The sequence below is a fragment of the Ambystoma mexicanum genome, chromosome 9 (genome assembly GCF_040938575.1).
Source record: "Ambystoma mexicanum isolate Mex_15411 chromosome 9, UKY_AmexF1_1, whole genome shotgun sequence".
Taxonomy (NCBI): domain Eukaryota; kingdom Metazoa; phylum Chordata; class Amphibia; order Caudata; family Ambystomatidae; genus Ambystoma; species Ambystoma mexicanum.
This window is the reverse complement of record NC_090931.1, coordinates 786,373,899-786,394,299: the sequence shown is the minus strand read 5'-3', so window position 1 is coordinate 786,394,299 and position 20,401 is coordinate 786,373,899. Positions and strand designations below refer to the sequence as shown.

Genomic DNA, 20,401 nt, shown 5'->3' with positions numbered 1-20,401 from the left:
GTATTTCCATCTAGTTTGGCATCCCACTCCATTGAGATTAGTTTCATAACGTTTCTTGCTTGTGGTGACTGTGCTGAATCATGCGGATCCCTCATTAATACCCTGCCTAAAGTCTCCCCCCAGATAGCCAGGGAAAGGCAGACTCTTCCTGATCCTGAATACAGGGGTGGTGTACTGCGGAGTATCACCCGGGAGGGGGCAAGGCCCAGGGCAGTGAGGAGATCCTGTGGGATGAGACACAGTTTTTGTCTTCAAAAGGGAAGAACCTTTTTCAGGTACCAGGGCATGTAATGGCTTATTGTCGTTACGATGTATCTGAACTACACATTGATCCTTTTGATGTGGCTAAAGCTGGTATGAAATCTCTAAACATCCTATAAATGAAAAGACTGTTTGAGACTTCTAAGGGTAAAAATTCCCCTTACTCCTAGAGGTACAGTGAAAGGAAACCTATAAATAATGACTTGAACAAACTGCCTTCCCCTTTTCACGTAAACACTTGTGATTTGTCTTCAAATGCATTTAAGAGAAGTAACTATTAAAAAATATATAGCTGACAAAAAGCCTAATTTTGTTGTTGGAGACTTCAAGTCCCATAATCCCCAAAAGACTGGGAAGAGGAAGAGGGCCCAGGAGCAATGTTACAAGAGTGGTCAGCTTGTTATGCATAATAGCCCACACCTAAGGGAAGCAGAGAGGCTTAAAAGGCTCACTCAGGTGCAGGCCATTAGAAGGAGATGGAACTGGAGTAGTCGCAGCAGCAGAAGGAGTGCACATTGTTGCAGTCCAAACAGTAGTGAATGGAAAGAAGGGGCACCAGGACTTTAACCAAGCAGATTTCAGCTGCCTGTCCTGAGAGGGTCTGTTCCCCCTAAATCTGAAGTGCAGAGGTTGCGCAGCGGAAGGCATGAAGGAAGACTGCTTTTCGCCATGTGAACCTGATTGCAGAGATTGCACAGCAAGAAGCATGCCAGAGACCGTGGCTGAAAGTTGGTGTGGAGCCGAGGGGCCCAGGAGTGAGATGAGCTCCTTAACTGTGTGGTGGAAATGAAGACACTTTTACCGGAGATGTGTGTATGTTCAAACGAAGCCAGAAGCAGTTAAAGTCCTGCAACACACGGAGGGAGCAAGACCAACGCTGGTAAGTGTTACCAAGCGTTTTGAACCATTGCGCGAACAAAGGCAGGCAACTGTAGCCAAGCAGAATCACTTGCGTGTGAGTGAAAGGCGTTATTAAACCGATCATTGATTGTCAGACAATGGAAAGTCACAAAAGTAGCACTTGCATATGAGTGAAACTCTTTAATAACACTTTCATAAGAGTAAAACACTCTGAACCACATTAATTGAATACAAATATTGCAGAAAACAGATGAACGACTGTTCGCTTGTGCTTGAAAGTTATTCTGAGGTAAAGGTTAACCAAAGAGTCAATTGTGAAGCAGTTGGAAATAATGCAGCACAGAAGTTAAGTGAGTGAACGTGGACAATTGTGAGTTGTCGGAAATGAGCATTGCCCAAACCAAGAGGGGTACAAGTATTACCAAAGCCTAAAGTGTTCTACAAACATTGTTTAAAGCCAAGAGAGACTAACAATAAGGCATACCATTAAGCTGCTCCAATTGGCAGGAATTAAAGGGGCAAATGCAATGTTTTAAAATGGTGAAGCTTGCTGATTGTGACTGTTTCCTAAAAGTTGGTATAACTCACATTGCCAAAACCAAAAGGAGGAAAAGTAGAATTACATCCTTAAAAGCTTTTTTGGTTGTTGGTATTCCAGAAAGACAAGAATGGCAAAGATGCTGCCCTTCTGGAAAGTAAATGTTCAGAAGAGGAGTGCCTTGCTGAGGGGGCACTAAAGTGAATCTTGTGGTTTCTGAAAAGTTGTTCAAAGTCACAAAGTTACAAAATGCTGAATGTGTGGTAGATATTGGTGTTGCAGAAAGACAAGTGGCAAAGAGGCTGCCCTTCTGAAAAGTGAATGTTCAGGCGAAGAGTGCCTCGCCTAAACAAAGGTGTTGCGGAGCACTAATGTGAATATTGTCTTTTCTGAAAAGTTGCTAATATTCACAATGTTGAAAACTATTGAAGCTGTGGTAAAACGTTTGGTGTCAGTAGATTTCAAACTTCAGAAGCACATTGGGCAGGAGAGTAGACCCACATGGTGAAGCCTTGCAGAAGTTACATGTGTATGAGAGTTATCGAGGTGAAAGCAGATGAGCTGTGAAGTCATCCTGATAAAAAATATAAACTCTGATTTATGATGATAGAGAGAATTGAGAAGAGGTAACAAGAAGATGTGTTTCTTTAACTTTGTCAGAAGTTGTGTTTCTTTGAACCTAACCAGGAACTGCGTTTCTTCTTTGACATTTATAAGTTGTGTCAAAGCATCTTGACACAAAACACCATTGATGCTATTGGATGAAGTGGAAATCATTATTCAAGGAAGAAGAGAAATCTTTCTGTTGGTTGATTCTTTTGACAAAGTGAAGGAACCAAGAACTGAGTTAGAACTTTGTTGCAAACCTGGATTTCCTGGTTTCTTTTTTTTTTTTAAACGTTGCCACTGAATCCAACTTGAAACCTGGGGAAGGGGAGTTCACCCAGGTTATAAAAAGAGACTTGTAAATATATTAGAAATACAATTGTTGGTGCTGTTATGAATTGCCACATATTTGCTTGTGTATTTTATGTTTAAGTGGGAGGGCCAGATATCCTTGGTTAGAGTGCTACCTCTCGGTTTTGATGGGCAGGGAAATCCTCGTCATGGTAGGGATAGTGAAGCATTTGTTGAAACTTATATTTTAATAAAATGGCATATTTTGAGAAGTCACCCAAAAGTTGTCTGTCTCACATTTCTGACCCTTCACAAGACCTTGTGGCTCCTTTATATGTTTTTCTTCGCCCAACTGGAAGCACAGTTGGTCTTTTGTTCCGATTGAATTGTTGGTCTGTTTTTAGCGGTCCAGCCTATTTTTAACCTAGGTGATGGCGGCAACGTTCTGGGCATGTGATGGCAGTCACTTGATCCACGTAGTCTTCCTCCCACAGGGACAGGAACTGACAAGAACCATTGTAACTAAGTAAACGTGAGGCGTTGCATAATTCTGCTGTGCTATGACCTTGTTGACATACCCCAAGGGCACATTGCCATGTGTGCGTGGACTCACCATTTCATCCCATTAGGAGGTAAGACTGATAATTCCATAGACATTACCTTTTTTTCAGACATTTTTCCCATGATCTCCTGGCACATAGCGGCCCACAAATAGACGTACCAGTAGTCTCTTCCTCTCTTCTGTTTCCATTCAGTGAATTCCGAATTCCATTGATGTATGGAACCCAGAAAATGGATCATTATGTGTCCATGATTACACCTGGAGAAATTGTAAATGTTATTGATCCTGTTAGGGTGGGCAGGTACAGGTGTACCTCTTTTCAGAGAGACAACTAATGGGTTTCTCTGCATTGTTTTGTTGGTTAGGTTTATTCAGTGACTCTTGAAAGCCAATACAGGCCTTGCACTACAGGATGATTTAAGTATGGCTATATATCTTTTCTTTATTTATATTTCGAATTAAGCATTACAGTTAATCAGCTGTGAGTTAAACACATGGTCAGTTCGCAATGTGTTTTAATTTCTTCACAGACATGTGCAGCCAGTCCGGAGTAAAACATTCCCAATTAATCAATGGGTTATTGTTGAAACTAGGAAGGGGGTTATTCCATGCGATCCCTCTAAAGAGCTCAGAAACCACTTGGAAGACCATTTTAATAGCGATTATTGTCTCACCTAGTCGAACTTTGGCATAATAAAAATATGCTTTATGACTGCAATATAACTAAACTTGCGCTTATGTAATTTTGCACTTTTTAGATTGTGAATCATTTGGGAGATTTGTCTATGCACATTGATCAGGTGGTGATGGCATCTTTTTTGCACATTAGGCTTTTAGAATCTATTTAAATACATTTCTATGACTTTTGTTGAGTAATACCTTCATTCGTACCATGGTTTGTGATTTCAGATACTAGCCCTTAGAATGATGGTTTGTGGGTATACCTACCGTTGTGTGATTTTTAATGAAATTGTCTTTGGAAGCACTGTCTATCAAGGCTATAACGCCTTCTCATCTTTGTTGCCCCATTATCAAATCGACCAATATAAAGAGATGGGAGGATTGCATGGGCATGGTTGGACATAAGATAATTCAGGAATTGCCTGTATTTTCATTCACCCTCGGATTATATTTTGAGGCCGAGTGCTTTCTTTTCCTGCTGAAGATGGGGGACGTTTGGGGCAAGCTCTCATTGTATGAGCTGTATCTCCACAATAAACAAATCTTCCCTCCCTCTTTTCTGGGGGTTACGCATCTTCTCAGACTTCCCAACTGCATGAGTTCTGATTCATTGGAAATAGTCATCACTTTTTCCCACCTGGTATAGGATCTACAGCACTCCAATCTTTTCCGTTCTTCCTTTCTCTCACTGGATGGTTGATCTTTTCTCATCACCAAAGCTATGTATTCTAATAAGGTTTATGAGGGTGCAACTACTTGACAAAGAGCATCTTTGAGATCATCCTTTAATTCTTTATGAAATATTGTTAATGAAGCATCTTCAGGCCAATTGGTTTGTGTCACCAGGCCATGAAAATGAGCCTTCAATAGTCAGTATGTGTTGATTCCCTGGTCTTATTTCAAAGAGTTCATTCTAGGTAGCTTGTTCCGCGTATTGACGGTTTAGCATGGTCCGGAAGGCCTCCAAAAACTCTTCAAAGACTGTCAGGTGTGTGCTATTCCCATCTGTATTGAGCAACCCAAGCTAAGGCTGTTTTGTCTAGATTAAACAAAATTAAAGAAACAATGCCTATAACTGTGGCCTATATAGATAATGGATTCTGCATTGGGCCATAAAGGCCTTAAACTCTACAGGATCTCCTCCATATTTTGCAGGTAACAGAGGGGTTGCGACACTGTGATGCTACAGGAGCTAGGAGGGTGGTGGGTATTAATAATGTGCGCAAGTCAGAATGTGAAGTTATTCCGCTGGCTCCTGCCCCGGAACTGGGACCAGACCCGGTTCATCATGGGTTGGCTTGTGTATGTTTCTTTTACAAGTTTGACACTGTTTTGTATAATAACAGCATTTTCCTAATGGTACATGGCCACTTCAACTTTTAGTTTTGGACCTAAGTGGCCAACTCTTTAAGTAAGGTCTCCATGGCTCAGGAAAGGAAAAAAAGGCTTTGTGCAATCTATCAGCTTCTCAGGCCGGAACAGGATGCAGACCTCTCGGGGCCCTGAAGACGATACCCTCCAAACCTTAAAGAAAACGCCACATGGTTTGAATATGAACAAACAGTGGTACCCCCATCCTAAAAAGCGCAGTAGTGCTGCTGGACACTCCCCCTGGTTCTGGAATGAATGTATCTCAGGATCTGTAGCAGGGACAAGAACAGGATTTTGCGGTGAAACTGATTTGAGCAATATGATGGTGAAGACTGGAGAGAGCAGAAAGATCTTACCGTCCAATTTAGTTTAATAGCTGGTACTTCATAAGTACTGTGTGAAGAACATAAATGACTGGACCCAACTAAATACCTATGAACTTGGATGACTTGGAATCTCTGGAGGTTCTCGGATCCCAGGCAACAGAGACCGTTTCTTGGACAAAAACGTGTAGCTTGCTTTCCCTTTTATGTTATGCTATGTTATGTTAAAGGTTCTTATACCGTGCACTGTTGCCGCCTGTTTGATTTCTTGGCGCTCTGGCGGATCTGTAAAGAAAGCGGGTGGGGGATAGGTTAGGAGGACTGAGTGGGAGAAAAGAGCAAGAGAGCTGTGTTCTGCTGTTGGCAGCTTCAGTTCGATTAAGACTGTTCACTGAGTGTAGGTGTGTTTCTCGGTTGGTAGCCGCCATGTGCTGTTGGGAGAGGCTATGTGTTTTTTTTTTTGTTTTGTTGCAGTGGGATTCCCTGTATCTAGAGACAGCAATGGGGAACACATCAGAGGCAAGGACCTGGTGGCAGGGTCACGTTCCACATGCTGTGCTGAAACGGAGGACGGACTCCTCCGTTTTCTGTGCGCTAGGTGGCCCTGATCCCACCGGCACCACAGGCATAGAAAGTGTGACAGGGGAATTGTGTGACTGCCTCTCCTACCCAGTACATGGTAAGCCAAGTAGAAATGCCTGATAAAGGGGGAAGTGCAGTTGGTTCCGGGGGTATCTCCTTGGTGGAGAAAACCCTGGGATTTGTGAAACAGGATTGTGGGGTACAATCCTGCCAGCTTCATGAAGCTTTTCAGGTCTTCGAAATAACACACAACTGTACTTCTTAGAGAGAATTAGGCCTTTGCTCTGTCTTTGTTACCTTCCTTATTTCTTATCACCATACTCCTTTTTTGTTTTTGCCTTAAATCTTTTCCTTCAAGATTTTGACTTTAGATCTTTGCCTGGTATAGTATTTGCCTGATTTGCCCATACTTATTTTGGCAGCTTAAACCAGTGGCAGCGGATGAATGTTTTAACTGAAAGGGTGTATATATTTTCCAGTAAGAAGCTAACAACCAATTGGAGTCCAAACTAACCATGGTGTATTCTTGGTGGTTTTCCACCAAGACCCTTTTTAAAATAATGTGTTTAAATGGTTAATTTCACAGCACTATATCTGATAAAAAGTCAGACAATTGATAATCTGTTCTGTAGGGTAATACAAGAACACAATCCAATAGATGCAAACCATCAACAGTACACAGGAGCTTTTATCCAATGCATTTCCGTGATGTCTGTGCCATTTTTAGAACACACACACGTTGGCTATGTCCAGTAATGCCATGCTGCCACTGTAAGAAGACATTGTGCTTCATTACGAGTTTGCCAGTCCGGAAACAAGGGTGCCGGTACCTTGTTTCTGGATCGGCAAACTCAGTCTGCCTGCCGTGGCCTCTGTGCCCAATAGCTCTGACACTGCCGGGTGCTGCGGCCACGGTAGGCAGACTGTTCACAGAAGCATTAGCACCGTTGCCAACGGTGCCGGTGCTTCCATATCCTCACTCCCATAGAGTCCCGGAGGACTCTATGGGAATGGGGACTTACAATTTTCCGGCACCTGACTTCCGGGGCCACCAGGCTCGTAATGAGCCGGTGGCACTGGGAAGTCAGGCACCGGTAAAATATTACGGGTCCGGAGGCAACCCGCCAGTAGCACCGGCAGGGTTACAGCCAGACCCGTAATGAGGCCCATTGTCATGCTTGCTGTGCCCAAGTATGTCCGTACAGCCACTTTAAGAACACACTCACGTTGGCTATATTCAATAATGCCATATTGTCACTGAAGATGTTGTCAGGTGCTGTTCTGCTGATCCCATCTTCCCTTTCCCCTGCAAAGAATGGCACTACTCCATCAGCGCCCATAAGCAGCCCCTCTCCTTTATTGCAAACACAGGTGCTCATCCATTGGCTGCTGTGCACCCTCCTCTATGACAGCATGTATTTGTATTTCTTTTATTTGTAAAGCGCACCTGGCCCTGGGGCAACTGGGCGCATATCTTATGTTAGGTTACATATACATGAGTAGAGAGTAATCGTACAATACAAGAGAGTACAAATATAGAAAACAAGAGTTTACATTTATAGTAGGAGGTATATACAGTTCATATACAATCACATTTACAAAGCAGGTTTATACAGAAGTGAGCCTGATAACCCTTGGAGGTGACCAAGGTGATGCCTCCATCGCGGGTAAGGCCGTCACTTGGAGGGGTTGTCACAATCATGTAACCAAGGTTTAGTTTTACATTTGAAGGCGTGGAAAGAGGGTTCAAACCTAAGTGGGTTAGGCAGTGAGTTCCATAGTTTGGTAGCTAGCACCGGGAAACTGCTACCACCCGCTTTCTGCAGTTTGAACCTAGGGAGGGTGAGACAGTTGATTTGGGCAGTTCTCTGCGGTCGACTGGAAGTGCAGGGTAAAAAAAACGTATAGCAAGGTAGGTGGGAGCCTGGTTAGCAAGGCACCTATGGGTGAGGGTAAGTGTTTTCAGTGAAATACTATGGCCTACTGAGAGCCAACCCAGATTGCGTCTGCTGTCTGATATGTGGTTACTTCTTGATATGTTGAGGACTGCCCTGATGGCGTTATTCTGGGTGACCTGCAGTTTGTTAAGGTTCCGTTGGCTGGTCCCCAGATAGAGAGCGTTGCAATTATCAATCTTGAACATGACAAGTGTTCTGGCTAAGATGATGCAGTTAGCTGTGGAGAGAAAGGGGCGACATGCGGTGATGAGTTTGCACGTGTAGGCCGCGGCTGAAGTAATAGAGTTAGTTTGTCTAGTAAGTGACAGGGTGGCATCAAGGTAGATACCAAGAGTTTTGATATCGTTGGAGACCTTGATGGTGTTGCCGTCGATGATAAAGGACTTAAATGCCGGATCAAGTTTGCTAAGTTGAAGTTGCGAGCCAAGGATGAGGAGCTCTGTTTTGTCATCGTTAAGACAAAGCTTGTATTGAGCCATCCAAGCCTGGATAACCAGGTAAACATAATTCAATGATTTAGTGTTGGTCTCCAGTGATAGGGATGAGTATCTGGGTGTCGTCAGCATAATTCGTGTAGGTGACACCCAGATAATCAAGAATATCAAAGAGAGGTTTAGTGAACACGTTTATAGTGTAGGCGACACACAGGAACCCTGGCGGACACCGCAACGAACAGGAGAGGGCTCAGCGGCTGCCGAGGGGGAGAAGACCCGCATAGATCTGTTGTCCAGGAAAGATCTAATCCAGGAAGTGTCGGAGTCAGAAAATTTGGCAGCTGAAGTGAGGTGTTGGCATAGGATATAGTGGTTCACCAGATCAAAGGTTGCCGAGAGGTCCAGTAGGAGCAGCAGAGCTAGTTTCCCTTTGTCTTTCAAATCCTCAATTTGTGTTTTCAAATCAATGAGGGCAGTTTCAGTTCCGTGCCTGGGCCGGAAGCCTGATTGCCAGAGACCAAGGAGTTTATTACATTCCAGGTACTCCTGTATCTGAAGGTAAGCAGCGCGATCCAGAATTTTAAGCAGGAACGGGACTATAGTAATAGGCCTGTAGTTGGTAGGTATACTAGGGTTGAGGGGTGGTGTTTTGAGCAAGGGGATGACCCACGCATCTTTTAGGTGTCAGGGACAATGCTTGTTTTAAAAGGATGTATTGATGAGGGAGGTGATAAAAGAGGCTAATTCATGTGCAGCATTCTTGATAGTGAGTGTAGGGCACAGGTCGCCATGTCAGTTTGATGGTTTGAGCTTGTTAATGATGTTCTCAACCTCTGTGGTACTAAGATGCGTGTAGCCGAAAGGCTTGCAAATAGAGAGGGCGGAAGTGGTAGTGCGAGTGGGAGGAGGTGGCTGGTCGTCGGTCCGGATACAGGTTTGTTTAGCGTTTATTTTGGGCTGGAGTGTAGCGACTTTGCCCAGGAGAGCTGATTGTATGTTTGTACACCAGGTACTGTTTTTGCTGCAGGTATCAGGGGGGGTTGCAGGAGATTCAAGTGCTTTGAGAATCTTGAAGAGCTCTTTGGTGTTGGATTTGGCTTCCATAATGCGATTGTTGAAAGTGTCTTTTTTAGCCTGAAAGATCGCCTCTTTGTAGTTAAGGGACGCAATGAGCAAGGAGTCTTTGTTAGCGTCAGAAGGAAGGCTTTTCCAGCGGGATTCAGCCATACGTTTTAAATTGCGGAGTTCTCTTAGGTGAGGCGTGAACCATGAGTTCAGGTGAGCTCGAGGTTTAGGTTTTCTAAGTTTAATTGGGGCAATGGTGTTCAGTGCTTTGAGCATGGACTGGTTAAAGTTATCAACTAATACTGTAGAAACCGTGCAATATGATGCGATGTTGTTTAATAACGGGAGAATTAGGGGGAGCAACTTTTCCTTATCTTATCTCCTGTCTCTTTTGTTTCTGGTTTTAATGGCAGGGGCAATGTCTGGTCTGTGGCTTTAATGTTAAAGGTGATTGTGTGATGGTCAGACCAAGCGCAAGATAGGTTGTCTTATAAATTGATACAGCAGTTGATGTCAGCTAGCCAATCGAGGGTTCTCCCTTTTGAATGGGTGGGTTCCGTGATATGATGAGCAAAGCCTAGGTCTGTTAAGGTATTAGCCAGATCAAGAGCTGCGGGGTCGTTAGGGTCTTGGAATCCAAGATTGAAGTCGCCAAGTAAAATGATTTGTGACTTAGTTTTGGCTTTCTCAGCTATGATGGACATGATGTCATCTGGGAAGGTGGAGACAGGTCCAGGTGGACGGTATATTAGATGGACGGTGGCAGTTTGATTAGGTGAAATGGGAAGTTTGAGCAATAGTATTTCTGAAAATGGGATTTGTTGGTTACTAATACTTCTGATGCCAATGGAGATTTTGTGGATGAAGGAGACACCACTGCCTTTTGTTTGATTAGTGTTGCGCGCACATCTAATAATAGTGTAGCCCGAAGGAATGGCGAGTGCTAGTAAAGGCCCGGAGGCAGCATGTAGCCAGGTCTCCATTATATCCAGAAAGTCAAGGTCTTGTGTTGTAATGAAATCAGCAATGGCTAAGGCGTGCGCAGAGAGTGATCTGGCATTAATCAGGGCACCCTTAATCAAAGTTTTTTTTGGGGGCAGCCGTTAGGCTGCAAGGTTGTGGTGTTCCTGAGAGGTTGCGTGTGTGATGGTGTTTTGAGTACAGTGGCTGCCTGCTGTGACAGGGATTGAAGTTGGACGGTAGGGCGGAGGAATCTTGAGCCAAGTCTATAATTCCTTAGGTGTAAGGTGCAAGGTTTATTAGGTGTTGGTTTAGTGGCGAAGTGTTCCAACGATAGTGCAGGTGAGTCCAAATATGGATTGTAGGGGAAGTGTATCGTCATAATGTTGTGGATATTGGCACGGCCAGGGGTGGAAGCCCTTTGTCCTGAGGTGTGGATGCAGTTCAAGTTGCTAGCTATGTGGGGAAAATTGTGTTCACTATAGATAGTGGTACAGGCAGAGGAGATGAAGGAGGGGGGTAGCCAGGAGGTAATTAGCATGAGGTAGTGCCAATGCATAATGAGCTGCAATCTAGCGCAGTAGGTCCAAGAGTGCTAGGGTGGAGAGACAATAGGGCGTGTGGACTAGTAGCCTGATACCCAGTGGTACATTGGGTAGATTGCTAGGAGAGCTTGACTACAGGTTTCAGCAGATCAGGGAAAGGACAGAGAGACCAGGTTGGACAGGGCGTGTGCAGAATGCTACGTGTGGGGTGCAGTCCAGTCCGGTAATGGCTAACGTGCTGACAAAGGGAGCATGTTCAGGGAGGAGCAGCAGTTGTAGGGAAGAGAAAACTCAGAGGCAACAGCATACGTGATGCGAGATTGAGAGCACACAGATACAAGTGAAATGCTATGAACTCAGAGGCAACAGCATGCGTGATGCGAGATTGAATGCACATGGGTACAGGAATATGCTAAACAGCGGGAGAGCAATCAGGGTAAATACTAATAAAGCAGGCGACGGACAAAATATCGGTATAAGATCACAGTGGTACAATGAAGAGGGGTATGCAGAGACTCAAATGCAATTATGATGTCACATTTTAAGCAATGATGGGGAGCAGTAAAACATGGTCATAGATCAAGCCGGTGGTGAAACACACATGCATACACACACTGTGACAAATGACATGATCTCGTCACTTCTCCCTAGAGGAGAGCCATTCCCTTCGTGTGTCTAAGGAGGTGAGGCTGCTACCCAATAATCCCCCCTAGGTGTGGTAAAAAGCAGGACGACCTCGCAGGGAGAGACTCCCCTTTTGGGGACATACACTCCCTTTCCGTTCAGAAACCCCCTTGTCCTCTGAGACTTCAAGACCTTTTCAAAATGTTATCGGCCCAGATGAAAGCTCTACTGTTATTTATTGTAATTCTTCAACCTATTTTTACTCGGGAGGTTGAGCACAGTAAAATCAATAAAGGTACAGGGCAATTAAGTCTTATCTGAAACTATTGAGATGAGGAAGAGCACTCAAGGAAGTATATTGAGTGTTCACTCACTAAGTACTGAGATGAGGTGGCCACTAGGAAGAATAAAGATGGAACGCTGAAGAAGCTCATCCGTACCTCTGAGGATGCCAGGGGTAAACCGAGGGAGTCTGCTGCAGCCTGAGTGAGCGCAGGCTTACCAGGAAGATTAAAGTTGGAAAACGGTGGCGCAACCTCAGGGAAGTGGACCAGCTGGTCCAAGAACAGTACTGACACCGCTGAGATGCAGAAGACCCCATGGAGTTGCTGCAGGATGCGAGCGAGAGAGCGGTTACAGAGGCTGGCATGGTGATCCAAGGCCCCTGGAAAGACCAGTGACTTGTGCGGCTACAAATATAGGTAACTAGGAACACAGGAGACCCAGTAAGGGAGTGGAACCAGCCAAGAGCAGCATCCAAAGTGATGTCCCTCATCCCAGTAGTCCACCTAAAGCTTTGAAAAGGGGAGAGTCTCTGGGGAGTAATCTCCCTCGTCTCTGTGACTATAAACAAAGTGCTTCAAGTGCGAATACGCATAAGAAGGAACTCCCTTGTTTCAGAGGGGTGGTGAGTGTAAAGTCAGTGTGGGAAGCTATGGGAGTGATCTCCCTGCTCGGAGAGACTGTGATATAGAAACTTAAATGCCATATATACAGGGAGTGATTCCCTTCAGCACCATGAGTGTGATAATAGTGAAAGAAGAGGGATAAAAGAGACAAAGATATAAGAAGCAATCGGATTGACCTCTCTGGTTTAAGAATCACCCCTACAAGTCAGAAGGAAGATGATTACGTCCTAGTGGCCCTTTGATTCTGAGTGCTTGTTTGAGAGACCTTCAAGTTCAAAAAGAGGAAGTAACTATGTCTCCTCAGTGGGGGAGAAACCAGGAAAAGGAAGAGTGTTAATTGACATTAAAAGGAGTTTGGAATGAGCTACAAGGGCTCTTGAAAAGTATTGTTTGATCATGAAGAAAGTCTATGTTGTACCAGGAGAAGGGAGTTATTCCCCTTGCTGTTAAACCAGACACTAAAGCAACAGAATACAGAGACAAGCCGGAAAGGAAGTTCAAGACCAAAGAATACTCAGTCTGCCTATATGGGAATAGAAACGACTGGTGTTATGTCAATTGATCCACATTCAAAACACACTAACATTACTTGCCTAATGTTGGCTCAAGGTAATGCTGGAATCTACACAAACTCAGTAGCTGGTGGAGAACAACACGCCCCTTTTAAGTACGGCGGCGAGAATAAAGAGACAAGGAAACTTGAAGGCAGAGAGAAAAATCCTATTCAGAGGCGAGCCTCTGACATGAGAACGTCCTGGAGGGGCAGAGCCACGCTACACTGCATAGCTAGCGCTGGAGTTTAGGAACTAAGAGATGAGAGAGATCTGCCCGGAGGCCGGCATTAGAAATGGCGATACGGCAGAGACGGAAGGAAGACAGTCTTACCTGATGGTGTGACCACGCTGTTATCTGGGTGGGCCTGGGGTGTTAAGAAAGGAAGAAGGCAATGAATATGGCAAGGGAAATGTGCATGGAATCACACAGTGAACAACTTTGAATCTAACAACGTGCATACAATACCCAAGACTCGTGTATACTAAAACCCAGGAGTGCAAATAGAGTGAAACAATAATACCAATATATGAAAAGGGATGTGGGGTAAGCACTTAGAACCTCCTTATGACTGAAAGGAATGTCGGCAAACTCCTTACCCACTATGCTATTACAGATACTGACAGCGCTAAGCCCACGTAGAGGGCAAGCAAGGACAGGATCTGTGAGCTGACACTCTGGATGATACTGAATAAGGAACTTAGAAACAGTACTCGCGAGGACCGGAAAGACCACTTGAATGTCAGTAAACCCACGAACCCAGTTGATGAAACAGGGACCCTGAAGGCTATAACAGCAATGGGTGCAGGAAACTAAATACATAAGACCCTAGTCAAGGGGCAAGGAGGAAAAGTGATTATAGAATAGAGAGGAAAACAAAAGGCATTCACACAGGGAATAGTTACAACAGCACCCCACACCTAATAACCAATGGGAAATAAATGTAGAAGTGCAATGGAAAACATGGAATGGATCCCAATAGAAAGTAAGGATCAGGAGCAGGGAAAATGATATCACAAAAGGAAACCTTTCCCACCCATCCAAGGAGAAAAGGCAGGAAGCTAAATCTATAAAGGGAAAGACTAATGCATCAAGTTTTTCAGTAGCAAAGGACAGCTTCAAAGAAACAGAGAACACAGGGAAATTGGGCAGCATCAAAGGGTAAAGCACAGAGAAAGGCTGCCTGCAGACAGAGGAAGACAGAAAGGGAAATCCAGAAAGCAGAAATCAATTAAGCACATAAATTCGAAATCCAGGGCAGAGGGACAAGAAATAGGAACTAGGAACCAGGCACAAAAACTAGGAACCAGGAACAAGGGACCAGTCACAACAGGAACACTGTAACAATGACCACCGCTGGACTGAAGTAAACTGAGACTTTTAAAGCTCCTTAACAAGCACACCCCTCAGGTGTGCCGCCTTCTGCACCTGCAGCCACAGGTGTTGCCTATCCTCCACCCAACCTTGTCCTGCAAGGGAGGAGGTGAGGCGGTGAGCCAGGCATTCTGGGAAGTATAGTCATTAGATTAACGTAGCATGCTGGCTGCCAAAAACCTGGAATGGATCCGGAAGGGAAGTAACTTGGAAAATAAGGTTTTAGGGCTCCCAATTCGTCACAGCACTGTAGCATAAGGTTCGGAGGAAATGTCCAGTAGGAAAAAAAAAACAAAACATGCCCCCAAGTGATGGGAACGGGAGAGAATGGAGCGAGCCGTGACACTATACCCCCTCCCACGGCCGACTCCAGGCGGCCGTCACCCGCACAAAACATCTTCCTTCCATGACAGGAGCGCTTTGTCTTCAGAGGTGGCACTGACGGAAACGATGACCCGCGGGCAGAAGCAGAGGGACTGGAATGAATAGAATCAGGCCACAGTCTAGAAGAGCCATAGGCAGGTTTTCGGTGAGGAAGAGACTCATGGGTCGAAGAAAGGCATGAAGGACTTGCAGGACCCGAAGCAGAGTTGGAAGGTCCAGGAAGCTCAGTCTCTGGGAGCGAACACTCATACATCATTGAGGAGGGAGGCAGGCTGGTGCAACATGCTTTAGACAATGGTAGATGCTCTGGTAGCCTCCCTGCCGAGAGCGGACACACAGGAGGTGAGAAAATAGCAGGTTTCAGGAAATGTTCATGTTCAGAAAAAGAAGGTGACGGCCGAGGTAGAGGTTCGGATCTTCTCCCATCATCCATCTTGTTAAAGGCCTGTGGTTGAGGGTGACCAAGGTTCGACTGCATCTACTCCACGCCTTGGGGGCCTGGAAGTCCAATGGGTTGTACGAAGCTGGCACTCCTGGTGTCAATCATGTAGCCACCTTGTTGCACGTGGGATACAACCGCAAAGACGTTTGGCATACCGATAGGAGTGATAGACGCAGTACTTGGTACATCAGGCACACTCACAGCAGGAGCAATAACAGGCACATCTTGAACTGCAGCAGTCATACCCTTCCTTTTGGCTACTAGCACCCGGATGGTGCAGCAGCTGGGGGGCCATGCCCGTCCCCTCCCTCAGACTCATGTGGGATCCGGCAACAAAAAGGCTGTCAAGCGGCTGATCCAAACCGGCCCCCAAATGCGAACCATCCAGCCCGTTATCCTGGTCGGCTACTTGTTCGGTGTCTGGGCCATGGCGGATGGTATCCGTCTCCCTCTCATAACACTCCAGGCAAGTCCAACAGCCTTGCATGTAAGGCCCTCCCGAGTCATGATCCAGCTCGATGTTTCTGAAGAGAGAGCTGGCAGAAGTCTCAGACTCAGATGTTGCATATTCGGGAGGCGCTGATTCTACAGTCAAGCAGTTGGGAGAATCAACTTGTGTAAAAGGCAGGCCTTCTGGTGATCTTCCTGAAGCATAAGAAGGGCAGGTTGGATGTTCATCTGTAATAAATGGTTGGGATTCAGGAGGTAACTCTGAAGTAGAAGAATATGCAACATGATCAGACAGAGTAGACAGGTGCACCTCGAGATATTGGCAGCGAGGCTGAGCAGGATACAGGTCTCTCATGAACTGAAGCCAAACTAGCAGTAGTCTCTGGGACCGAAGACAGACACTCAGGATGTGCTACCGGAGGCTCCATGGCTGAAGGATAATCCACTGGGAGTCACTGTAGCCGAAAACAGGCATGCCAGAGGAAATTCTGAGGCTGAGGGCATGCAAGCTGGAGCCGTCTCGTTAGCTGAAGACAAACTTGTCAAGGTCTTTGGCTCTGACCACGTACATGGTGAAGGCTCTTGAGTGACTGGCAGACATAGCAATTGTTCATTGATTGAAGACACGTTTGACAACGATGACTGCAGAGCCGTGGACTGGATAATCGAAGAGTCAATAGTTGTAGGAGGACAGAGTGAAGTCCCAGAAGTCGACACACATTTGTGGCTCAGGAATGGAAAGCACCTTTAGGGCGGCTGACTCCTTGGCACCAGTAACCAAAGACTGAGCTGTACCCCTGCCGTCCCTCTCCTTAGTGGATGACACAGAGTCTCTTCCTTTGTAGAAGTCAAAATCAACCAGAGGAATCACCATAGTAAAGTCTCTGTTAATCAGGATTTCGTCAAATGTCCATTCCTCTGTCTTAGCTTCTGAAAGTGGCATATTAACAATCAACAGTTCAGGAATTTCCTGCCGGGCTTTGGTTCAGTATACTGTGGAATGAGTCCATCAAAACAAGAATTCTGTACTGTCTTTGACTGTTCGTTGTGACAAAAATTGGCAGAAGGAGGAGCGAACACAGAGGTAGCATCGTTTTCCACATCAGCTTGAATGTCTACTTCAGTCTCAGCAGCTAGATCAAGGGCAGAACCTAAGCCTACAGTAGTGACTGATTCTGTGTATGCCACCATTGTGGATTGTGTTTGGAAATCAGAAGCATGTATGTGTTCAAGCTCAGAATTATGGCAAACTGCTACACAGGAAATCTTAGGTAAAGGAGTGGCTTGTAAATCCTCACCTAACAGCAATTCCTGACAAACGGTAGAATAATTGTCAGAACCTGTGCCTTGAATAAGTGCTGTGCTAGAAAAAGGACTTTCACTCCCAATAGATTTTACATATTGACAAGTATCATGACCTACAAAAACCTCCGCACTCAGGGACTGAACAGTATTCACTTCATCAACGGATAAAGTTTGAGGTGTATTCAGAAAAGACTGTAAGGTTTTATTCTCCTCTTGTAAAGTAATGTATTCTTGTTTTAACTCCTCAAGTTCAGCTTTTAGCATGCCCCGCCTTAACTGTACATCCCTATCAGTAGGCACAGGGGAAGGCATGGTGGCATCAGGGCTGGATCCTGCCCTAGCCATCCGGATGTGCACTGATTGTACATTGTCATTTACTGCTTGCAGGTTTTGTGATCTATACTCTCTCTTACCGACTTGGTCTGTGTTTCCCTTAAGCAGACTACTGACATCAGACCTCTTGGCATTAGGGTCTACAGTAAGTACTTGTGCAGAGGAGTAAGCAGTAGACTGAGGGCTGAAAACAGAAGATATGCAATGAACCCCTCCATTCTTTATGTTTGAATCATGAAACAGTTCAATCTGAGGTAAAGCACAACCAGAATCATGGGGTTCAACAGACGTACTCGAGTGTAGTAAATCTTGCAGTGTGTTGTTTTCCGCTACTAAGGCTTGTGCGGACATAGAGTCTGGATCAAAATTAAAGACAGAACTAGGATCAGGCAATGTACGATGGGCCATCCTGTGGGAAAAATACTTTGCACGTAAATACCCATTTGTACCAAGGAGTTCATTTAAGTCAGGATCAGTGACTTGATTGTCACAGGTAAACTTAAGGGAAGCTTCCTGTACAAACTTGTTAGTGGCCTTGCTGCCTTTCTTTCTTAAACTGGCCATATTCAAACGGGAATAACGGCTGGTCATTCTGTTAAGAAAGGAAGAAGGCAATGAATATGGCAAGGGAAATGTGCATGGAAACACAGTGTGAACAACTTTGAATCTAACAACGTGCATACAATACCCAAGACTCGTGTATACTAAAACCCAGGAGTGCAAATAGAGTGAAACAATATTACCAATATATGAAAAGGGATGTGGGGTAAGCACTTAGAACCTCCTTATGACTGAAAGGAAAGTCGGCAAACTCCTTACCCACTATGCTATTACAGATACTGACAGCGCTAAGCCCACGTAGAGGGCAAGCAAGGACAGGATCTGTGAACTGACACTCTGGATGATACTGAATAAGGAACTTAGAAACAGTACTCACGAGGACCGGAAAGACCTCTTGAATGTCAGTAAACCCACGAACCCAGTTGATGAAACAGGGATCCTGAAGGCTAAAACAGCAATGGGTGGAGGAAACTAAATACATAAGACCCTAGTCAAGGGGCAAGTAGGAAAAGTGATTATAGAATAGAGAGGAAAACAAAAGGCATTCACACAGGGACTAGTTACAACAGCACCCCACACCTAATAATCAATGGGAAATAAATGTAGAAGTGCAATGGAAAACATGGAATGGATCCCAATAGAAAGTAAGGATCAGGAGCAGGGAAAATGATATCACAAAAGGAAACCTTTCCCACCCATTCAAGGAGAAAAGGCAGGAAGCTAAATCTATAAAGGGAAAGACTAATGCATCAAGTTTTTCAGTAGCAAAGGACAGCTTCAAAGAAACAGAGAACACAGGCAAATAGGGCAGCATCAAAGGGTAAAGCACAGAGAAAGGCTGCCTGCAGACAGAGGAAGACAGAAAGGGAAATCCAGAAAGCAGAAATCAATTAAGCACATAAATTCGAAATCCAGGGCAGAGGAACAAGAAATAGGAACTAGGAACCAGGCACAAAAACTAGGAACCAGGAACAAGGGACCAGCCACAACAGGAACACTGCAACAATGGCCAGCGCTGGACTGAAGTAAACTGAGGCTTTTAAAGCTCCTTAACGAGCACACCCCTCAGGTGTGCCGCCTGCTGCACCTGCAGCCACAGGTGTTGCCTATCCTCCACCCAACCTTGTCCTGCAAGGGAGGAGGTGAGGCAGTGAGCCAGGCATTCTGGGAAGTTTAGTCATTAGATTAACGTAGCATGCTGGCTGCCAAAAACCTGGAATGGATCCGGAAGGGAAGTAACTTGGAAAATAAGGTTTTAGGGCTCCCAATTCGTCACAGCACTGTAGCATAAGGTTCGGAGGAAATGTCCAGTAGGAAAAAAAACCCAAAACATGCCCCCAAGTGATGGGAACGGGAGCGAATGGAGGGAGCCGTGACATGGGGCCCGCGAACAGACATCGAGATCAGCAGGCAGTGGAGGAACGAATCCTCTGCTCTCAGGGCAAGGACCGCTGAGTGTGCCGCGAAAGGCAGGATACTGGAAGCAATTCCTTACAACACGGCAACGGCAAAGACCGGGGAGTATGGGCACATACCCACTGAGAATCCACTCAAATAGAGGTCAGCTGACAACAGTAAAGGTACCAGGGTTGCCTGGGATAGAGGGAGGCGAGTGGAATAAAGCAAGAAGAGAGAAAATGACAAGGAGGGTTACGAGAGCCCTGGCAGAGGCCAAAGATAAAACCACAAAAGTTAACCAAGCCAAAGAGCTTCAGGGGTCTGGATAGCCCTAGATAATGAAATTACATTTTTCAACCTATGAGAATAAGGGAACCTGCAGGGTTCAATTAGTCTGTCCAAGACATAAAGCTAGTGGAAATTCAACGACCAAATTGGTGGAAAAGGACTAAGGGAATCATCCCTCACTCAAAGAACTTGAGAATTTTCATTTGTATAAAGACTTGCAACTTTTCTTGAAGAGCCTAAAGCGAGAGCTGAAAACTTTTCTTTGGTGAATTGCAAAAAACATTGTTTTGAACTGTGATCAATACCCAGAGAGGGATCCAAGTAACATTGGCAGGACAGGGCCTGAGCCAATAAATTGGTAGGGCCAAATAGTGAATAGGTTTTTGGACTGAGGACTTTGTTTGTTTTGACATCTGACAAGCACCTTTAGTTTAGTTTATAGGCAGGGAAATCCCTCCTAGCGATAGGGACAGAAAGGCAATTTTCCATTTTATTTAAATAAACACCCTTGAAATGAAGTCCTTGATTCGGACTCCATCTGGTTCTCCACAATACACTTGTACATATACATCAATAAATATATGCATTGCATTATATTTGTGAAAATGTGCGTTATTTACATTTGATGATAACTGTAATGAACAAGTAATGCATTGTTTGACTGTGACTGAGTCGAAGACCTTTTGTTTTTAAACTTATGGTACTTTTTAATGAACTAAATAAAATGTTTAATTGGTCCTGATG

The 20,401-nt window shown here is 45.0% G+C and overlaps 1 protein-coding gene across 2 annotated transcripts in view; it reads left to right on the top strand.

The window, feature by feature from the left end:
• The window catches only part of PGAP1 (post-GPI attachment to proteins inositol deacylase 1), a 1,466,013-nt gene that overhangs the window by 341,669 nt on the left and 1,103,943 nt on the right, over positions 1–20,401 (top strand). The gene's annotated exons all lie outside the window — the stretch shown is intronic.